The sequence below is a fragment of the Suncus etruscus genome, chromosome 3 (assembly GCF_024139225.1).
Source record: "Suncus etruscus isolate mSunEtr1 chromosome 3, mSunEtr1.pri.cur, whole genome shotgun sequence".
Lineage (NCBI taxonomy): Eukaryota > Metazoa > Chordata > Mammalia > Eulipotyphla > Soricidae > Suncus > Suncus etruscus.
In genome coordinates this window covers 83,695,976-83,720,468 of record NC_064850.1, presented here as the reverse complement: position 1 = coordinate 83,720,468, position 24,493 = coordinate 83,695,976, and the positions used below count along the sequence as shown (strand labels likewise).

General features: G+C 34.1%; 1 protein-coding gene and 1 non-coding gene across 2 annotated transcripts in view; one reads left to right on the top strand and one right to left on the bottom strand.

The window, feature by feature from the left end:
* TRPM3 (transient receptor potential cation channel subfamily M member 3) overlaps positions 1-24,493 on the bottom strand; it is a 621,182-nt gene that overhangs the window by 424,454 nt on the left and 172,235 nt on the right.
* On the top strand, positions 17,288-17,423 carry LOC126005013 (small nucleolar RNA SNORA21). The gene has a single exon (XR_007494200.1). It is a non-coding gene; the product is annotated as a small nucleolar RNA SNORA21 (small nucleolar RNA).

The window sequence follows — 24,493 nt, the reverse complement described above, 5'->3', positions numbered from 1 at the left end:
CCTTGTATATACCATGCCAAAACATTCTTTGACTTAAGCCATCAATTTTTTGTGATTCGTCATATTTTCTCAAGGTTGTATTATATCGTGTAAATATGATACACAAATTAAATATCACTACTACTAATAATTCTAGCAGTTATTATCCTCATGTTGTAATTCAACATCTTCATTGTTAAAGATTAAGAGAAATAAACTCCTTAAAAAATGTGTTTAGGCATAAAGAAAAAAAAATGGATTATGACCTGAGTTTTAAACAACCTCAAAGGACAAAATAGAGGCAAATTCTTCATATATAAAGGGCAGTTTTATGATACTTATGGAAAAATATTCATTTGCATCTCACAAAAATCATATTGTAAGTTATAACTTGAGTTTAAATTGAAATAAAAAGACGGATAAAATTCATAGCCATGTCCCAGTTGCAGAGTATGATCTTACACAAAAATTTTAGAAAAAAAAGATTTGGAATCTTGGATTCTAGTCCTAGCTTTGCATTAAGGCAATTATTTAGACTTTCTTGTCTTTAGTTTTTTTATTGTAACATAAATCATTGAGGTCAAAATAATCTTACAAAATTATTGAACTCAAAACAAACTATGTTAAACATATATATATAACTTGAATCCATTAGTATAAATCATAAAGTTATTATGATAATGATAATATAATGATAATGATAATAATGAATTTAACTACTAAAAGAGTCAATTTCTCTATTTCCTAATAATAAAAATGAGGAATTAATAATATCTCCTATTGTAAACTTGCTGAAATAATTAACCATATATCTGTATATTGGTTTTTTTGTGTCACACCCGTTGGTGCTCAGGGGTTAATCCTGGCTCTGTGCTGGAAATCACTCCTGGCAGGCACAGGGGACTGTATGGGATGCCGAGATTCAAACCACCATCTGTCCTGGATCAGCTGCATGCAAGGCAAATGCCCTACTGTTGTGCTATCTCTCCGACACCTACCATATATTTTATATAAAATGCTGACTATAATAAAAGTGTCTTTTCTGTCTCGGTATATATTAAATATCTGTTTCTTTAACCTATGTGCCTTTAAGGAGGTTTGAATGATTGAAGCACAGTAGTAGGAAATAAAACCTAGAATTTTATGAAATAATCCAGAATAGTAATTAAAACCAACTATCATCGTGATGACAACTTTTCCAAATAAGTAGATGCATTTAATATTGCTGCTAATTACTTGACAGTTTCCAAAATCTTTTCTTTAAAATATAATTAGAACTCCTTCCCTTTTTCAAAAATATCTTAAGTGTTTAGAAAGATTAATGACTTATCCTCTGATTTGGGCAACAGAGAAAATATTAGACAGCCCAATTTGTTTAGGGTAATACAGGATCTGATTAGCAACAGAAAATTTACCTATTTGCTTCAAGGAAACATATTTTGAGATAAATCAACAAGTCCATAATTGGGTTATAGTGATCAGATATACCCACAAGGCTTGATTTGAAAAGCAAAAGAGGTGCCAGAGCAACAGCACAGCTGTAGGGCATTTGCCTTGCATGTGGCCAACCCAGGACATCCCTGGATTTAATTCTCAGCATCCCTTAGTCTGCTAGGAGAAATTTCTGAGCACAGAGCCAGAAATAACATCTGAACACCACCAAGTGTGTGACCCAAGAACAAACAAACAAACAAACAAAAAAGTGTAAAAGTAGAAATGAAAATTTTATAAGATTGTAATTTATTACAATTGCAATCAATTATATTTATATTGGTATATAAAACAGGAAATCTAAAGGATAAATATTTAAGGTTCTTTATTTGCATACAAAATTATGAAATAGAACAGTTCTAATCTTTTCCAAATATCTGTATTGACTCAATTTCTGGCCATCGGATTTCCATCTCAGCATACTTCTTTTTTTAAGATCAGCTAATTAATCCAAGTTATATAATGTTTTTCCTTGAACCAAGAAGATATACAATGTATAAAGTCCTCTGGAATTTAACGTAATGTGTTTAGGTTCCCAATATCATTACTAGAAGCTAAATTCAATGTAAACAAAGTTATGCTAAAATAAAAGATCTGAACAATGAATGTCACAGTACTTAAAACAAACAAAATTTATTTTCAATTGAGTTATTTTAAACTACCTATGGTGATTTTAGGATGTTTTAGGTGTTGGCACTCTTATAGGACTTTTGCAACTCTGAACTATGAAATAATAGAAAATAATATGTGACAGAATTGTTTTATTAAAAACTGATGAATGCTAATTTAACTAAAACTCATTACAATATTTTGTATTATATATAATTATCTATAAATTATAATTAAGGAAAATTAGATATACAAAAATAAACCATTTTGCCCATCATCACCAACATATGAAGAGTATGTGAAAACACAATCAAGCTATATTATCTCTTTTAGGTCCTTGTGGTAAAGGCCCACTGGTGCACAATAACAGCAAGATTGAAATTAAAGGGTAAGTAATGGAGCAATGAACCACCCTATTGTCAATCTCTACGTCTCATTGGTCCATGATTCAATATTTGTTGAGCATAAGGTATGATTAAGTTATACTTATTCTCAGGCACTTCAGAGAATTCATTGGACTTTTTGGAAAGTTGGAAAGTTAGAATTGTCTTGACTCCTTGATTTAATAGTAGTTTTATTACCTAATTCTCTTTGTAATAACAAAAATCAATAGAAGTCCTTGAAATTCTATTAATAATCTATTTTTCTCTAAATCTTTGCCATTTTCTTTAAAATATTATAGTATAATTTTTTCAATTAACCTTTGGATAATTTTTTATGTTCACATGAGACATGATAACTAGAGATCAGTTGATATCCTTCAATTGAGATGTTCACTTTACAAATATATAGCCTTGAAAAGATAGAGGCATTTTGGTTTTCTCTTTTTTGGGAGGGCATGCCTGGTTGTGCTCAGAGATTACTCCTGGCTCTACATTCAGGGGTCATTCCTGAATGGGCAAGAGGAACTATATGGTATACCAGAGATCAATCATGGGTAGGGTGCAATGCAAGGCAAGATCCCTATCCACTGTACTATCTCTCTTTCCCCACAAGTCACTTTTCTTTTTCAAAATGTTACTCCAAGACTTTGAGTCAATGGTTTACCTCTGGAGATTATCTGAAATTGTGATGGGTTTGATTAGTAGTTCTTAAATTTTGATGGAAAGTTTAAAAAAGAACATATAAGTCAAGCTTACTAAAGAAGGAAAGTGGTCTAGAGTTTATATTCCCTAAGTGAATTTGATGACCAGTTTTAGAAATGATGATTTGGGGTGCTGGAGCAATAGCTCAGTGGTAGGGCATTTGCCTTGCATGCGGCTACCCAGGACAAACCTGGGTTTGATTCCTGGTGTCCCATATTGTCCCCCAAGCCAGGAGTGATTTCTGAGTGCCTAGCCAGGAGTTACTCCTAAGTGTGACTGGGTGTGGCCCAAACATCAAAAACAAAAAATGATGATTTGGGGAACTAAATACAAGTCAATAGAATAAACCGTCAGTAAATGTTTCCTTAACTAAGAAAACTTTGGTAAAACAGAGGTTAATTTATTTACTTTTTGTTTTCCCAAAGTTGAATTTTGATATACCTTATCTTCTAGCATATAAAATGACTTTTTAAACCATGCTGAAACTTACTCCAGCTCAGGGACAAGTGATCCGCCCTCTTTTCCCTCTGCATACCATACAGCTGCCAGACATCATCACTCAGTCCTCTATTTGTCCTGATTAATCTTTCAGGGCACACAGAGGAGTTGAGTTACGAATGGCCGATTCTCATCCAGCCACTGGGTAAGCGACTTAGGTGCTCAGTCCTCTGTTCAGCTTTTATGGGACACAGAGGCACTCTGTCTCCCTCTAGCTGTTCTAATAATCACTGTATCCCAGCCAGTTTCTCTTGGAGGAGCCTTCTCTCCCTGCTTTCAAGGTAGATCACAATTAAAAAAATCACAGTCACTCACTACAAATGACAAATGTAAAATGATTGTTGGCACTCCAAAGTCTAACATTATTAAACATATACTGTTAACCTTTGAGAATTCTACTTTTTTTTTCTTATGTTTTTTAATTTCCATTTGGTGTGCATTAAAAGAGAGGGAGTCTTATATGGTGAATATAGCCAACACCCTATATTTTAACAAGAAAAGTAGGGGTCATCTTATATGCCCAATCAGTTTATATGCCAGAAAATATGGTAGTTTTACTGTTTACTAACTCTAAAAGCTTGACAAATTTACTTGTATGACCTATGGTGTCCTCATTTGTAATAGAGATAGTAATGTCCAACAGGCTTGGCACGTTGACACTCGTGATGCAGTTTGTGTTAATTAAATAGCATTCAAATGTGAGCTGCTGGAGGTATATGTCTTCATTAGTGACAGAGGTGGTCTCACAGGCAATGAGTAATGGGTATTGGCTGAAATAGAATCTTTCCTTATCTTTGATTCGTTTACTTCTTAAGAAGTTTTAAACACAAATTTTGCATGGATTGCACTCTTTATAAACTCTTCAACTCTTCTGAGGGATTACATATTTTTTCAGATAGAGGATTTAAGTAAATGACTACTACTGCATTTAGTCATGGTACTTAGCAAAAGTTTGACACAGCTGAGCTGAAGATAGTACAGATAGGGCAATTGCCTTGCTTGTGACTTACCTGAGTCAATCTCCAGTACTCCAAATGTTTCCCTAAAGTTTTCTAGAAACTAGGATTAAATCCTGAGCATAGCATGGCCCAACAGAGAACAAAAAAAATCTGACTGAACATGATTAATTATATAACAGTTTCCATAGCCTCTCACTTGAAAACCATGCTGGTTTTTAAAATTCATCCCATGACTTCTAGTGAATTTTCCTAGAACAGATAAATAATTTTGACTGATATAAAAATTATTTTGGGTGATTATATGTATGGTCCTTATGAACAAAATCCTAATTCATTACAAACAGGTATCAAAATTATTGAACTATACCTTTGAAACTAGTCATATTTTTATTTTATTAAACTGAAAATATTTTGTCATTTACTTAAAAGATTTTGTGTAGAAATATGTCTACAAAAGGAGGCCAAACTAAAAAACTTTAGATCAGTCATAATTAGGTGCTTTTAGGGTCTTTATTGAATACAAGGATGACTCCATGGGGTTATATAAGTATCAACAAAGTATGTGTAACCTGCCTCTGCTCCAGTTGGCAGTACAAAGAAGGAAGTTGTTGGAGGCTGGAGGTGGATGAATAAAAGCCAGAAAAGAGAAAATACACAAGAGCATTAATGATCACCCTGCTTGAATAATCCTGCCCCCATTAAGCAAAAGGAAGTCACAAGGCAAAGTGGGAAGCAATGTTGAAGCAAGAGATGTGTTTCTCCAAGAGTTCTTTATTTTATTCTCTGAGTCCTGTGTGCATTTGATTCAGAAGTCCACAGAGCCTTCAAAATGCACTCAGAAGTGCATTGAGCTTAGAGGACCATAGATTCCATGACCTTCTCTTTAATTCTACAGTATTAATTTTATTTTACTTATACATTTTATCTTATTTTCATGATTGTTTTATTCAATGAATAAAATAATTAAATTTGCTTGCAAAAGCCTTTTCTTGCAAATACCTTCTCTTCACAAACATTTGTGGTACTTTAATGACCAGGGGTGGATGATAATGTCACCTGGCACCAATGTCCTCCATACAGACAGCTTATACCAGCAAAATAAACCAGATTCAAAGCTAATCAGCACATATATTTATGTATATGTGTGTCTATGTATATAAACACTATTTTCAATTTTCCTTCAGTTTTTCCTTTCCAAAAATGTTTTGATTAAAATGGTCAAAGAAGAGATAAATCTCTAAATTTTAAAATTTTAACAGTGATATTTGGTAGTTTACAAGGAAATGGTGTCCATCACAGTTACAAAAATGGTATCAAATTCCATTGTACAGAGACAGGTTACTAAAAAATCCATGCAAGCCTCTCTGAAAAAGATGTAGGGCCTGGAGAGAGAGTACTTTAGGTAGGACACTTGCCTGCCTGAGGCTGACCTGGATTTGAGCCACAGCATCTCATTTGATCCCATGAGCCCTGAGCAGAGAGCTAGAAGAAAGAACTGAGCATTATAGGGTATGACCCAAAAATAATAAAAAAATATAAGTGAGTGATTAATGTAGCTCTGCCCATGTTGTTGCTTGTTTGTTTGGGGGCTACACTTGTCTGTAGTCTATGTTTACTCCTGTCTGCACACAGGATTACACCTGGCAGATTGCTGGAAGTATATAAAGTGCCATGGATTAAATACTTACTGAGTCTGCTGCATATAACAAGAGACCTATATGTTGTATTAACTCTTTAGGCTTTGTTTTACATTCAGTTCAATACATCTAGAGAAATGCTGTTCATTCATTGAACCTCATTCCGTTTGGATGCTGGAGTGAGAAAGGGCATTTGCTTTGCATAAGACTGACCCAGGGTTGGATATCTAGTATCGCTAGCACTGCCAGTAGCGATTTTTGAGTGCATAGCCAGAATAATACCTCTGCATGTCACCAAATGTGTCCCCCTGCCCCCAATATATATATATATATTATATAATATGGGAATTTTCACACATTGCATATACGTATGGCAAAAAACATTTCAGATGCTTCTTTCTAGGATATCAGTCTCACTTCTGATACCTAAAAAAATCTGACTTCTCACATGCTATCTTTGTCTTTTCTTTATCTTTATCTTTTCTAATTTTTGTAAGGAAAATCATATTTTTTCGTATTCTACTAAACATTTTGTCTATGCAGTTCACTCATATAACTATTTTCTAAAAAAATTCTTTACTCTCTCTGTTGTATGAAATTTTATTTGTAAATTTACAACTTATGCAATACTCTATTGTTTGTGTGTTTCAGGAGTTCCTAGATTTGAAAAGTGACCACAGTCCTAAAATAAACATTTATTTATGGTTTTTTTTGGTGTATGTGTCAACAAAATTTTATTTGGTGTATACATATGAGTAAATCCCTAAAGTATGAGGGAACTATAAAATTTTATAAAAAAAATGTAGTATAGAAAGTGCACAATAGTTCCAATGTTCATTATGTGAATTGTACTTTTATGAGTATATATTCAGTGTGGGGATCCGTTTTATTATAGCTATTTTGAAAAGTGTCCATTGCAGTTTTCTTTTACACCTTTTGAGGACTAATAAAACTGAACAGTTGCTTTTTTTAATATTTGCAATTCTTTTTATGAATAATATGATAACTTAAACTTACATTTTCAAGGCAAAAACTTTATCAAAAGTTTTTCTCTATATCTCCACATAGAATTTAAAAAAAAATAAAGTCTCCTATGCTACACAAAAAATTAAAAATCCTAATGTACCCTTCCCCAAAAAAGGGCCAGAGAGGTAGAGCAGTGGTAGGGTGTTTGCTTTGTATGCAGCTGACCTAGGACACACTTCACTTTAATCCCCTGACTTCGCATATGGTCCCCCAAGCCAGGAGCAATTTCTGAGTGCATAGCCAGGAGTAAATCCTGAGCGTCACCAGGTGTGGCCCCAAAATAATCCTAATGTAAAAATTAAGGGTATTTTCTGTTTGTACATTTTATTATTTTTTTTTATTTTCTGAGAGAATTAATCTCTGATAGTAGAGAAGAGAAAAAGAGGCTCTCTTATTTTTCTCTTCTTTTTGTTGCAATTTGGAGTGAAAATTAAAAGTTATCTTGGCTCTGCAGACAGGCTTAAGGCTCAGAGGAGGGGACAGGGAAGACAATAAGAAAGCTGACCTATTTCTTTTGGCTTCATGACATGATTCTTTAGCAAACCTTCAGAATACTTATATCTGATACTGAGCCAAGCATGCAGGGAAGAAACTGCAGGGTGTAAATGTAGAATAATTACAATACAGAGTATGTATTTGTATGTCAATGCATAATTGTGTTTTTGTGTTTTTACTTTTGCTTTAACTATCATCACATAAAATATTAGATATACTTAATTTTCCTACATTACTCCAGAGCTTTTTATAGCAAAACCATTTCAGAAATAGATACTAAATCTAAAATACATCATTGTAAAACACCTGAGTTTGTCCTGTTTTTTTTTTTATATTTACAGATGTTCAGAGAAATTACACCTTAATGTAGTTTCACAAACAATAATATAACTATCATACAGAATATAGCTCCTAAGCTTTTGTCCTCAACCCAAAAGTTTCTTTTCTTCCTCTCTTAGTGAATTCAGAGTTTTTGTAATTTCAGTTTTCTCTGACCCTTATTTCATTTACCCTATTTTCCAAAATGGCATATAATGCATGAAGATACATTAGTTTTTCTGCTTCAAATGTGTCTTTGTTATGTACAATTTGCTATTATGATTATTCTAAAAGATTTCTGTAAATAGACTTTAGGGATACAAAGTCAGTTTCCTTGGCTTAATTTTTCATGACATATTTATCAATTATTCTTAATTTGTTCACTCAATAGAATTTAAACATAAATTCAAATACTATGAGCCTTGAATTAAGAAAAACCTTAAGGAACCTTTTTCAATATAGTTAAGGCCATCTACCACAAGCAATGGCAAATATTATACTCAATGGAGAAAAACTAAAAGCCTTCCCTCTAAATTCTGGTACAAGACAAGGCTGTCCTCTCTCACCACTGCTATTCAACATAGTACTGGAAGTACTTGCTATAGCGATTAGGCAAGAAAAAGATATCAAGGGAATCCAGATAGGAAAGGAAAAATTCAAGCTCTCACTGTTTGCAGATGACATGATAGTCTACTTAGAAAATCCTAAAGAATCTAACAAAAAGCTTCTAGAAACAATAAATTCATATAGCAAAAAAATTCATATAACAAAAAACACAATAAATTCATATAGCAAAAATAATAAACTCATATAGCAAAAAACACAAAATAACACAAAAAATGAATGGACTTTTTATACACAAATAACAATAGGGAAGAAATGAACATTAAGAAAACAACCCCAGGAACTGAAGAGATAGCATGGAGTAAGGCATTTACCTTTCATGCAGAAGGTTAGTGGCTTGAATCCCAGCATCCCATATGGTCCCCAGAGCCTGCCAGGAGTGATTTCTGAGCATAGAGCCAGGAGTAACCCCTGAGCACTGCCAGGTGTGCTTTTCTTCTATAAATAGCTTACAATCTCATTGAAGTAAGTAGAGAGTGGAACATAACATAACTAAGTGCCTGAAAAGACCCATTATATCTAATATCTATCTATATATATAGTGGAGAGAAATTATTAGCAAGTCTTGAAAGCCAGAACAAATAGAATGGCTAAAATAGAATGCTAAAAACGAAAGGTCATTTCATTCACATGGTGCATGTGAAGAACCACAAAAACTCGTATATAATTTTGGCTTCAGGTGGAAGAAAGAAATCACATTGAGGATATTGGGAGGACTGAGTTCTCAGAAAGATTTTGCCATACTTGGGGGGTTGGATTTAAACCTAACTAAAGTAAGGAGCCAATGATGAATTTTAAGAAATATTGGGGGGGTTTGGGCCACACCTGTTTGATGCTCAGGGGTTACTCCTGGCTATACACTCAGAAGTCGCCACTGGCTTGGGGGAACCATATGGGACGCCAGGGGATCGAACCGTGGTCCATCCTATGCTAGTGCTTGCAAGGCAGATACCTTACCTTTAGCGCCACCTTCCCGGTCCCAAGAAATATTTTTTAATGGTGCTTACACAGATGTTCCTATAGAGCTATTAAAACATGGGGCCGGAGAGATAGCATGGAGGTAAAGTGTTTGCCTTTCATGCAGGAGGTCATCGGTTCAAATCCCGGCGCCCCATATGGTCCCCTGTGCCTGCCAGGAGCAATTTCTGAGCCTGGAGCCAGGAATAACCCCTGAGCACTGCCAGGTGTGACCCAAAAACCAAAAAAAAAAAAAAAAAAAAAAAAAAAAAAAAAAAAAAAAAAAAAAACTTATGCAACTTTATGGCATAATTCATCTTTCTTTTGTTTGAGGTAAGAATTGTGTCCTTATCTGTGATATGTAAAGCATTCATTGCTTGCTCTGCTTTTCTTCTTAAACTGAAGTTACAGAACAAACTGGTTCCTGCTGATGGAGTCAGTGTGAATTTTGTAAGTTCCCCAAATGCTAATTTGGCACCACAGTTTGAAAGAATGTTAATGCAAATCACTTTGGCATGCATATGTAGATGTTTATACTTTATTTAATAAGATTTTGGGACCAAAATGCTAGAAATTTTGTTCTTTATCTAATACTGATGGAAGTCTATGTATTACTGCAATTGCTAGCAAAATCTAATGCTGACTTATTTAAACAGTTTAGAAAATACTAAGCAGTAAAACAGCTTTATTTGGTAAGGAATGCCTAGTAATCAGACATTTCAACTCACAACAGAATATGATTTGTGTCTCAAAAATCCTTTTACAAAAGTATCTATTTGTGTCTAATAAAGAGCTGTTGTATGCTCACAGTTTTGTTTTCAAATATGATTTTTACTTGATTTGTGAAAATTAGATAAGCAAATCTCTACAATATTTTAAGAAAAATGGTCAACATATTGTCTGTGTCTTAAACATATATAGGCATTTGATGAGAAAAATGAGACCACCCAGCAATACATAGATTATATGGGAACATGTAGGAAAATGCATCTTGTCAAAGAGCAGGATTCTTTAAGACACTGAGAGTAGAGGTCACTCTATAATAAGAGGATAGACAGACTTGGAAACAAATGGAATTGACCAAAATGAAAGGAAGAAGAGTTAGTCAACAACATGCCCTATGAATTTTGAAATAAAGAATTCATTGAGGGGCCGGAGAAATAGCATGGAAGTAAGGCATTTGCCTTGAATGCAGAAGGTCGGTGGTTCAAATCCCAGCATCCCATATGGTCCCCCAAGCCTGCCAGGACGATTTCTGAGCATAGAGCCAGGAGTAACCCCTGAACATTGCTGGTGTGATCCAAAAAAACAAAAACAAAAACAAAAAAAGAATTCATTGAAGTTCTTTAAACTTCATCAAATGGAGGGGAGAATGGAACAGAAACTCTCTTGAAGAAGACATACTGAATAACATGAGGTAGATAAAAGAAGTCTTCAGCATCACTTAAACCACAGAAATACAAATTAAAACACTAAGAAAATACATCACTCCAGTAAGAATGACGCACATTAAAAAAAAAAAACAGGGGCTGGAGCAATAGCACAAGTAGATAGAGTATTTGCCTTGAAAATGGCTGATCTGGGTTCAGTTCTTAGCATCATATGGTCTCCAGAGACTGCCTGGAGTAACCCCTGAGTGCTCCCAGTTTTAGCCCCCAAACCAAACCAAACAAATAAACAAAAACAAACAAAAAAACATACAACCAATGTTGGAGAGGATGTAGAGGAAAAGGACCCTCATTCACTGCCGGTGGGGATGTCAACTAGTCAAGCTTTTTTGAAAAACATATGGACACCTAAAAAACAAACTAACTAGAAATTGTACTTCTATAAGACTCAGCAATTCTACTTTTTGACATCTACACAATGGGCTCAAAAACTCTATTCATAAAAGACGTTTATTCTCCTATGTTCATTGTAGCAAGCTTGAAAACAACCCTAGTGTCCAAGAGCCAATGATTGAATAAAAAAACTCTGGTACATATAAACAATGAAATACTATTCGGATGTCGAAAAGATGAAATCATATAATTTGCTGCTAGGTGGATGGATCTGGAAAGTATTATGCTGATTGAAGTCAGTCAAAGGAGGGAAGACACAGAATTAGCTGATTTATGTGTGGATATATAAAGAAACATAGTAGAGGAATAACAAATGGCCAAAGGCAACAGAAACAGAACTGATCTTCAGATGAAAATACTGATGGTGGAGTGATACTAGCAGTTGTGTTGAGAACTGACAGGACTCTGAATGGCATTGCTGTAATACTTTATCCTTTCTTCTTACTTTTTTTTTGGTCTCATTAAACCCTTTACAGAAAAAAAAAAGGTGTAGCTGGAAAAATGTTGGAGGGAAGTAGAAACTCTTGTGGGGGGGTTGGTACTGGAATGTTTTATGCATAAACCTTTTAATTTTTTATAAACCACAGTACCTAAAATATTTTTAAATAAAATCTCTCTGGACTGCATCAAAACCTTTTCTTATAACACACCTGCCTTCTTAGTTTATCTAATTTGTTTTTTGAATCATTTAGCTTTGAAGATGTTCTTGCCTTTTATAGGAAATTATTTTGATTTACTCAACCTAGCTCCTAGGAAACAATTGTAACTTGTTTTATACCTTAGATAATTTTTCAAGTTAGGAGTCATTGTTAGTGATATTTTGTATTTGATTGTGTTTGAATAAAATGTCAACAAATAACATTTTAGGAATGTTTCAGTTCAAAGTAAGTTACCAAATCTATAATCTATACAACCAACATATATTTGAGAGAGCACAGTGATAGCATGCTATTAGTCTGTAAGTAATGAAATAAAGTATATTTTGAAAATTGCCAAACAATTTCAAATATGTATTATCCATATCGGTAAAGGAAATCCTAGGTACATTAAAAACTAGACTAAAATTGTTATAATATACCATATCATATTGCTAGCTATTTCTTATTAAACATACTCTATAAAACAGGCATTTATTCATCATTTGAAGATAGGAAAGAATGTAAGGATTAGTATTTATATAACTCGGGCAATTAATTTCATGAATAATATTTCTTTTTTTGTTTTTGTTTTTGTTTTTGGGCCACACCCGGCGGTGCTCAGGGGTTACTCCTGGCTGTCTGCTCAGAAATAGCTCCTGGCAGGCACGGGGGACCATATGGGACACTGGGATTCGAACCAACCACCTTTGGTCTTGGATCGGCTGCTTGCAAGGCAAATGCCACTGTGCTATCTCTCCGGGCCCCATGAATAATATTTCTACTAAAGTCTATTCTTGAGAACTGCAATGAATTCTGGAGAAATAAATATTTTATACAGATAAATATCTCACTGAAATCTTGATTGCTATTTTATCTGTCCTATCAATAATCAGCAAGACAAGTATTTTGGTAATGAGGATAGAAATTTTGTTTGCTTTGGGGTCACACTATTGTTTGAACCTTCTGAAACTGCATTTAAGTAAACAAATCAATTAATGTTCAGAAAAGTAGAGGACCAGAGCAATAGCACAGCATGTAGGGAATTTGCCTGGCACATGGCTGACTCAGGTTTAATCCATGACATCCCATATGGTTTACTGAGTATCTCCAGGAGTAAACCCTGAGTACAGAACTAAGAGTTTGTCCTGAACATACGTGGGTGTGGTCCCCAAGATTAAAACCAAACTAAACCAAAACAATTATCAAAGATACTCTCCTTTTTATCCTTTTAAATTTTCTGATCATTCAGACCACTAATTTGATTTGGTACTGAAAATATCTTTTTGGATCCTGGCAAAGTCCTAGGGAGTAAAGATGTTTTTGTGGGATCTATATTTGAGGAAGATCTGAATTCTACCTCTGGAAAGTAAATGCAATGAATTTAAGAAGCACTGTTGTGCTAATAACCAACAAGAGTCCATATTTCTTTAAGAATTTCTGTTCATTGTCCTTTAACCAAGACTCCAGCCATTGACAAATTTGTGGCATTTTTAAGGCACATTGTACCTTCATAGCATGTTTTTACATTGTTCTTCTTAGTCTGAATCCATAACCATGGGATGGTTTTGCTCCCACGATTGCAATTACATTAATTCTTAAATGAAGTGTTAGGACATGTTTGTATAGGAGGAATGCATAAGTAAGGTATTAATAGGGTCTTGATAATGGCTTAAAAAACTCTTGCTGGTGATATGTCACAATATTAAATAAGCAATTTTAATAATTGTTCCCATTGTGCAATAAAAAGATTCCTGATCTGAGTATAATGATAATATGAACAAGTAAAATTATGTAGCTCATTTAAAGCTATATAATTTAAATTAGCTTCATAATTGAGGTAAAATATATAACATATAAATGAGCTATTATATAGCTTATTTTCAGATACACTTATTATTTTTAGAACTTTCTGACAGAAACCATAAACTTGGTGAAAAATAAGACATAGTCAATTTTTGGTGGTGCCTCATGTCAACTTGTCTAAAGATTAAGCAGTAAATCATCTGAATGATTAAATCAATAAATGAGGCATGAGTTGGAAGAAAAGAATTCAACAGAAGGATTAGAATCACTGACAGAAATGACCATGTTCATTGAGGCTCTAGAGAAGGGAGACCACTGGGCGATGAGTATAGATAGACGAGTAGAAACTGGAAGGCCTAGTAAAGTCATGCAAAAGACTTTAGACTTTATACAGAAAATAAGAGAGACCCATGGGAGAACTTTCAGGCAGCAAAATGACAAAAATCTCATTAAAGTCCTTCAAACACTTCCCCTGCCTCACATATTAAGGGATGTAAAAGATAAGTTCCTTTATTTGACCCAAATAATGTATAAATAAACTAAAAGACAAGAACATCAATTTGATTAAGGGTATATTGGTTAAAATGGAACACTGGTGGTCCAAATTTATGACACCAACATGCTTCATGCTTTAATGTTACTTATCAGGACTTAATCTTTTCTTTCCTCTTGGTGTAGACTTTGCTTGAGAATACAAGTCATCTGGTTTCAGAGTGTTTTCACTTTTAGAATTCTGGCCAGCTGAAAGTGTGTTCAGGAAGTTGTCATCCAGCTTCCAAAATTAGGGCATATTTACTGTAAATATTCTTTCAGTGGAACCTAGTTCAGAATGAGCCAATTCACCTGAAGAAAGAGTATTGGTCGGTAATATTTTCTCTATTTTCAGGGAAAAATCAAATCACATAAAGTCAGAACATAAAATTATTTTCAAAAATACATGCAACATTGTTAAGCATTTTGAAAATGTTTCACTCTCTATCTCTATATAAAAAACTCTCTTGGGGCCAGAGCAGTGGAGCAAGCAGTAGAGTCCACATTTTTAATTACAGTTAATGTTTTTATGATTAAATATATCCTCCTATTTTATATGACTACAAAATAGTGCAAGTACTAATTAACATATTTCCTTTTTATGAGTGGTTATTGATATTAGAGAGGTTAAGTAATTTGAATTTATGAAGAAAATCACTGCATGAGATTAAGCCTAGAATTCATGGTTTTTGAACGCTGATCTTGTAGGGTATCTAAGAATATAAATTCACCAAGATGACAACTCTCTGCGTGTTACTCTGCATGACAACTCTCTGGGAAATTTTCCAATAGTAAAAGTCCCCAAAACTCTGAGTTATCATCTCTGTTTTCCATGAATAGAACCCAAATCTTTGTCAATGCTTTGATCCCATTATTTAAATTAACATAAACTCAATGGGTAACTTCAAGATCAATCGGGAATAGCTGCTCTATGATGTTATTTGGCACCTAATGTATCTGGTGTATGAATATTTATAATAATAATAATAATAATAATAAGTGACAATGTGTAATTATCTCTGACAAAGTTGAAATAACCAACACCAATTAGCCAGTGATCTATTATATCTTCAATTAGTTTTCATATCAAATGAACTCAAGATTCTATTCTAACTGGACTATGTAGCAATGTCATTTGAAGGGTGGTCATTTGGGAATCAGAGGGTCACAGATGTTTGTTTACTCAATCAAAAGCATCTCAGAATAAAAATAAGAAATCTGAAAATGTTGGGGGAAAAGAAAGCAAGTATACTTACGATATGGATCAATAAAACTTTTAATAAGTCAGACTACACTATTTTTAAATTTGTATCAACAAATATAGCTAAAACTCTAATGACTTTTGCATTTCTATTAAAAAATAATTCAGCATTACTAAGTATATTTTGAATAGAAAAAATTATAATTTACAATATGTCCACAGGTGTAATATATGCAAGCTCTTAAGACAAAGATAAATATTTGGAATATCTAAATGAATTTAGTGCTAATGATATGCATATGTCTTTTTAAGCCAGACCACATATAAATAATGAAAGTATTAAAGGCTCATTACATAATCAATTACCCAAGATCTTTATGTTTTATTTTTTATTTTTTTTTTAAATATGGAACGCTAATCTTCTCTGTATTGTTCTAATTTTAGTATATGTGCTGCCCAAGCGAGCACTATGTTTTATTTTTAAAACAAGTGCTTTTCATGTAACTTGTTTAGAATTATAATAAAGTTAACTTAAAAGTAGAACACAGAGCTATTAAGTTCAAACCTGGTAAGTAATAACAAAGCATCAACTACCCAGAAACACAACCTAGAAATACAGCCTTGAATGTTACTACTGTTGTGCTAGAAAATGCTACAGAGTAAAAAAAAAAAAAAAAAAAAAAGACTATTCAAATTCAATCTGTGTCATGGAATATTTGTGAACAATTATATCTCTGTGATTTCCTGGAAATTCTTAGCTCTTAAACCTATGAGCTTCATATTTTGTTTCAAATATATATTATACAGAATAGGCATTTAAATTATTCAACAAAATGCCTAGTTTATGAATGTTTATCCATCGCAGTTTCTCTAGATCTCACAATAATTAACGTCCAAAATCTTCAAACTCAGCAGCTATTCTACTTCTTAAACTCTAAACATACCTAAATATCTTTTATTTCTACATAAATTTAATCTGTAAGAAGTGGCAGAAGTTTTTATGCTTAAGATGCAGACTTTTCTACTATAAAAGTCTCTCTTTACTCTTAAAGTATCCTTCTAGATTTTTTGACTACTATATTTATATACTACTATATTTATATTAGTATCAAAATCTCCTTCTAGTTTCGATTACTATTATAGTCTAATTTTTTTTGTCATTCTTGCCATCTAAAAAGATGTGTAAATAAGATTTCACATTTAGAATCAACTTCTATTGGAGATAGCCTCTGGATTTAGAGGAAAGAGGGACCAACCACCAGAAAACTAGTGATAAAATGCATGAGAAATACAACTGGACATGAGTTTATGACCTGAAAATGAAGTCCAGCAAAGTACTTGGAGTGGCAGGAAATCATTGACTTGAAATCATTTTCTTCTTAGGTAGCCTAGTTCCCTTTTGTAGCTATCATGTGATACCAATGAATTTAAGAATTGGTCCATTCCATTCTATAATCCAAACATGGAAAATAGGTTCAAAGATTGTTTTGGTTGTGTAGTTCATTTGGCTTTATTCTATAACATGAGAAATTCTTTAAAAGTGACAAATATACACAAATTCATTACTATTATATCTGTTCAAAATTAAACATTTTACCCTTTTGAAAGCACTCATTGGGCCGTTGACTAGTGACCCACTGAGCCATTAAGAAAGGGCAAAGTAAAAACATCATTTTTGGGTGAAGCAGCAGCATGTTGTGTTGTTTGGCTTCAATTAGTGGTGTATCAAGGGAAATAAAAGAATTAAACATTCTTTTAAAATTAACATTCTTTTTATTTTTATCCTAATTTCAAGTACAAATATTTCACTAAACTAATAATAATTATTTCTTTACTAATAGTAATTATTTGTTTAGATTTGTCTTAATCTAGTGTGATTCTAATGTCCTCATACTCTGAGCCTTAATGGATGCCTGCTATAATTTAATGCAGTAGTACAACAATAATGTAAATAATAATATTAAACAAAGTCCTTGATTTGTCCTCATACTGATTACTTTGGCTGAAGGGTAAAATGCTCCTGAGAAAGAAACAGGAAGTATTATTTAAAGGAGAGAGAATCAAATAAAAAAAAAATGGGTACGTTAATTTGGCAGCCAAGGATTACATTCTGCTAGAAAAGCAGCCTTCTGCCAAGATTTTGGCTTCTGTTTGTTGTTGTTTAAAAGGTAAACATAATTAGGAAAGAAAATAGCAAGTCTTTAAAAGTGCAACTGAATATTTATGTTTTCCCTCAGAGACTTCTGGGCTTATTTCTAAGACTCTTTCTTTGCTATTGAATGTTGTAAAAGTTAAACAACACCCAAGTAACTGCTGTACCAGTCTGACATGAAAATAGGGGGACATTTTTATATCGTAGACTCCATACATTTCAGATTATGTTATTCATCAAATCTAAATTATTTTTCTTCCATTGCTGAAAATCTGAACTTTCGTGTTATAAAAATTCCATGTTATAAAGTCTTAGTAGGCAATTGGGCATAGCCATCTGATTTTTATCTTAATTACTTTGCCCTAAATAAACAGCTTTACTGATGATAGGACCCCCAAATGATATTAACAATATTGATAATAGGACTCCCAAATGATAGGATCCCCCAAGCCATTTGGGCATATACAATGCTGAAGTATCCAAATTATTTTTTGCCAAAGAAATATCTCTAGTCACTTTCCAGTATGTTAAAACAAACAGAAATTAAATTAAAGGAAAGCAAAAGAAAACAATTTGGCTTCATTGCAGTTTGGCAAATTTGTTTGAATTTTGAGTTGTTCTTTTATTTATTTTCACATCCCTGTGAAGTCATAGCTACAACTCCTTTCAACAGAATATAAATCTCACTATGTAAATCAAAACTTAAATGTGACAACTGGTTTCAAGTTCTTTAAAAAAGTTCTGGGAAAAAAAAAAGAGTTGAGTAAGTAAATGAATCGCATCATAAGCTCTGAATAGCATTTGGACTTTTGAACACTTTGAGCTTCAGATTAATTAAATCTTTCTTCTACCCACCACTATGTAACAATTACCACCAATGAAACAGTCTCTTCAAGAGATCAGTGCAGGATGTCTAAGTTACCTTGCAGGCTATAGACTTCCAGGAACCCCTTGGGATGCCTGGGAAGTTGTTTCAATAGGTCAATTCTTGAAATCTGAATATTTCATATTTTGAACAAGATGACAGTTCTCAAAAATTGGCCATGGCTTAATACCTTTGCTCTGTGTGGAGCATGAAGAAGCCAAAATTAGTCACAGGATCTTCAGGTGGCTGCCTGTCATAAACCCATATATCTTCATGTGGCATATTTTTATTTTAATAATTACTTTATTTAAGCACCATGGTTAAAAATGATTGAGTTTTAGTCATGGAATATCTACAACCCTTTACCAGTACATGTTTCCCACTATTAAAGTCCCCAGTTCCTTCCACCCACCACCACTTCTGCCTGCCTCTAGAGTAGGCATTTTACTTCCCTTTCTCCCTCCCTCCCTCCCTCCCTCCCTTTCTCCCTCCCTCCCTCCCTCCCTCCCTCCCTCCCTCCTTCCCTCCCTCCCTCCCTCTCTCCCTCTCTCCCTCTCACTCTCTCATTCTCTCTTCTCTCTCCTTCTTGACACTGAGGTTTGCTTTATTGTTAATGAAAGTGTATCATGCATATCATGCAGACATATCACTTTATCACATATCACTTTCAGCATTGAGGTCATGTCCAGAGTGCAGGCCTCCTACCATGAACTGGTCCTCCTGGCCCTCATAAAAAATGCTACACATCACTAAAAATAGGGGAGACACAAATCAAAACAACAATGAGAATCATTTCACATCACAGAGTATGGCACAAATCACAAAGAACAAGAATAATAAGTACTGGTGAAGATGCAGAGAGAAAGGGACTCTCATTCACTCTTGGTGGGAATGTAGATTGTAACAACCATTTTTGGAAACGATATGGATGTTACTCAAAAAATTAGAAATTGAGCTTCTGGGGCCGGGCGGTGGCGCAAGAGGTAAGGTGCCTGCCTTGCCTGCGCTAGCCTTGGACAGACCGCGGTTCGATCCCCCGGCGTCCCATATGGTCCCCCAAGCCAGGAGCGACTTCTGAGCGCATAGCCAGGAGTAACCCCTGAGCGTCACTGGGTGCCCCCCCCAAAAAAAAGAAATTGAGCTTCTATATGACCCAGAAATACCACTTTTATGGATATTCCCTAGGGACCTAAAAATACCATGCAGAAAAACCCTCTGCATTCCTATTTTCATTGCAGCACTATTTACAATAGCCAGAATTCAAAAACAATTCAAGTGCCTGAGAACAGATGAGTGGCTAAAGAAACTTTGATACATCTACACAATGGAATACTAGGCAGCTATTAGAAAACATGATGTAGGCATAATATCTTCTTCAAACTGAAACTGTTCAAAGTACTGTTTCACAAGTGCAAGTGTTCACAAGTACTGGTGTGGGATATGTGTGAGAGTCATCACACAACACATCCACTCACACTCATACACAATGAAAGGCAACATACTGCATACATACTTTCTAGTGGCACATTCAGTGGTATCTGGATTGATCTCTGTTTCTATGATTTTTTTCAGTAGGCTTGGGGACCATATGGGATGCCGGGATTCAAACTGGAGTTTGTCCTGTGTTGGCCGCATGCAAGGCAAATGCCTTACAGCTGTGCTATAGCTCTGGCCCCTCTCATTATATTTTTAATCTAACGCTCTTGTCAATGATAAGCTAAAATCTTCAAACTTACAACCTCTCTAAAAGAATTGACAGGATCTGAAAATTGTACTCATGTTAGTAAACAATACATGATTAATAAAAGGATTATGATTTTTAATCATCCAAGAGCAATGTTAAACAAAAAGTATCATTAATAGACAAATAATAATTTTTGAAATTTCAATAGATTAGAGAACATGAAACAAACAATAGGATTGCTTTGCCTGTGCCAGAGACCGATACATTAGAAGTAAGGGCTTACATTTTGAGGGTGGATTGTCTAGTTGCAATATTAACTCCATCTTGTCAACTAGATAAAATCTGAAGTCTTTCTGGAGTCAATGACTCATTTCTACAACAGGGATAAGACAAATATTTTCCTCATTCAGCCGTTGTGAGGATGAAATGAAATAGTACAGACAAAATGATCTGTTGATTGTTGGGTATATAATAAGTCTTCATGAAAGATCATTTGTAATTATTGTTATCTCTGTCTTCAGTCAGTCATTCTATATTCTTTCGGAGCATTAACCAAATGAGCTGTCTGAAGATGAATAGAAGGAAAACCACTATTCCAGATGAAGTAGAATGGGGGAAAATTATAATCACTAGGATTAAAATCCATGCAAGTTGCATTAACATTATGATATATATCAATCAGTACCAGTTTATAAAATCAATGCCACTTTTAGCAGTAGCATTTCTGCATGTTTACACCCTACTAGTGAACCCAGAACTCAAGTTATACTGCATTCACCTTTCATGTAACTTTTTGGAAGCATAAATCTTATGTATTATATAACTAATATCATTCTCCTATCCATACTATGAAATAGACATCATTTCTCCATTTTAAAGATAATAGAGTTGTACCTCCATAAAAGAGACAAAGCAGTAATGGGTACAAATGATTTAATTTCATGTGTACATTTTTAAAAATAGGGAATACAAATTGAGATTCTTATTTCTTTAATGAAGAATTATTACATTTCAATAAGTTGTTATATTATCAGTTTTATATTTTCTTCTTACTAAATGTATTTTCACTGGCAATATTATCTGTTAGAGAAGATTCCAGCATCAGTTTTAAATTTTATACTTTGTGGAAAAAAATCATTAATAAAAATTAATTTAATGTCATTTCTCAAATAAAGTAAAATTTTGGGGAGCTATAGCATATATCACAGCAAGTAGGACATTTACCTTGAACAACTCGGGTTTGATCCCCAGTTTATCATGTGGTTCCACAAGCCTGACAGGATTAATTTCTGAGTACAAAACTCAGAATAATTTCTGAGCGCAAAGAGTAATCCCTTAGTGCTGCTGGATATGTCTCAAAAACAAAGTAAAATTTCTGTTCACCGAGAAGTGCCATTTTATGTACTACTCCTGCATATTAGTCAATCCGATTCATCTCAGTTATTATATTTTTTGTTTGTATGTTTATCCTGGTAGTTTAGAAATCCTAAGAGGACAAGGTATATATTTAGTATCTAAAACATTAAATAGACTCAAACAAGAAACTAGAAGTGAATGAAGTTAAGTTATTCATTAGTGGGGCTGGAGTGATAGCACAGTGGTAGGGCGTTTCCCTTGCATATGGCCGACCCAAGATGGACCCAGGTTCAATCCTCAGCACCCATATGGTCCCCTGTACCTGCCAGGAGTCATTTTTTGGGGGGAAGGGTTAGTTTTTGGGTCACTCACAGCAGCGCTCAGGGGTTACTCCTGGCTATACGCTCAGAAATTGCTCCTGGCAGGCTTGGGGGACCATACGGGATGCTGAGATTCGAACCACCGTCCTTCTGTATGCAAGGCAAACACCTATCTCCATGCTATCTTTTGGGCTCCGAAGAGTGATTTTTGAGCACAGAATCAGGAGTAATCCCTAAGTGCTGCTGGGTGTGGCTCTTCAAGAAGTGTAAAGTTTTTTATTAATTATTTATTATTAATTAATTTATTATGAATGGAATAGTAAGAACCTCTTATAAACTATGAGGTTGGACCAAAGAGACAGTGAAGGGGTATATATGAAAGGGTTAAGATATATGAAGGGGTTAAGATATATTTTAAATTACATGATTGATCTGTTTCCATCTCTGACACACATGGTCCCAGGCCTCACCAGACAAGGTATTGAAGACCACAAGAACCACCAGAGAGTCCCCACACATCTCTAGCACTGCAGGAACAAAGCAGCATTACATTCTCAAGCCCTCCCATGGAATTACTGGATGACCAAGAATTTTCAGAAGGTGCCCACGTGATCTCCTGAACACCACTTGAGAAGCCGCCAATCACAACCAATAAACACAAAAATTTAAATAAATAAAATGAGAAATTGGAATAGAAGTTAATATCTGACCAAAGACAAAACAATAATCTTGTCATCATCACTATTTCTTATGGTTCTTCATTCTGTTTTATTTAACCATAATTAGTCAGGACAGCAAGCATTTATGAAATAATCATAGTCATGCATTATTTATTAAGTCAATGATAAACTGTTATGGTAATACTAACAGGCTAGCCCACTTTGATATTAGTACAGTGATTATGCTACCTAAAGACTCATTTCATTTTTAAGTGACAAATGATTGCATTACATTTTAGGTCCTATATGTATGAATAGGAGTAATGTGATTGAAAAGTACATAGATAAATTCTTGTGTGTATTTTTCAGGAGTTCACACCCAGCTATGCTTAGGGCTTACTCCTAGCTTTGTGCCAAGGATTAATCTCATTGCTGAGGAGATGATATATGGCAGATATTAGGAATTGAACCTGGGTCAAACATATGCAGAGACAGCATCTTACTCATTGTACTATCATTTTTAATCATATTCTTAGTTTTTATGAATAAATAGCCATAAGTTTAAATTAGATCCATGGGTTTAATTCCTATCCTTGACTATGTTTTATAATTGATAAATCATTGAGTATTGATATTATAATTGACCACATATTTTAACTAAATGACGCTCTGCATTCCAATCATTCTTAGATTATACAATACTGATTTAGCAAATCATTAAAATTTTCAGAAAGTTTCAAAATAATCCTTTCTATTATATGAAGTAATAAAAATTAGTGTTAGTGTTTCAATCTGAATTTTTGTCTATTACTTATCTTGTCATAATATAATGACAGCCATGTTAAACTAAATTTCAATTATGACTGTCTTATGGCACCCTCTCTCTTTTTAAAAGTAGTTGTTTTAGTAGCCAAAACCATACCCACAAACTCAGTTTAAATGTCTGCATTTGGCCCACTTCTTACATTCAATTTATTCTTGAAAAGATGTAAACAAAGTTGTGAGATATTATGGGTATAATGGCAACAGAGCTGAAAACTAGTGATTAGGGGAGGAGAGGCAAGTCAAGTGCCAGCCCTGCCAAAGCCAGCCACGCTGCAACTATTATCCAGGATTGCCACTACTTTGCCAATGGTCCAACTTCATTACTGATCTATGACTCCACAGAGACATCAAACTGACCAAAACTCAAAGTATGCTGGTATTTGGGGTGAAGTCACCAGGACATTTTTGGAGTGAGTGTGAGTACTCGCACCTCCTGCCTTTTTTATTTATTTATTTATTTTTTACTTCTGGAAGGCTTGGCAGCTAAAACCAAGTCCACAAAAACCCCACAAAAAGCCATAGTATCAGCAGTAGTGCTTGGAATTCATGAACTGTTTGGTTACAACTCTTATTTTTTTTTTTCAAATTTAACAACTTTATTGAATTTTCAGAAGCATTCTATACAAACACATTTAAAAAAAATCACAGCACTTAGTAGGTACACTTATACATGTACATTTCAGAAGACAAGTAACAAAGAAAACTGAAAAACTGAAGAGACAGGATTAGTCTTAAAAGTATAGTAATAGTGGCTAGAAGCACTATCATTTTCCTTATACTTAATAGTACTGCTACCCATAAAAATACAAAGAAGTTCAATTAGCAAGCTCCTCAACAGTTAGACTCTTTCATCTTATGTCCATAAAAAAAAAAACAGGGTAACTACTGTTTTTATGCTGACAGAGACATGATATTAGTTGTATGATTTCTAACGACTTTT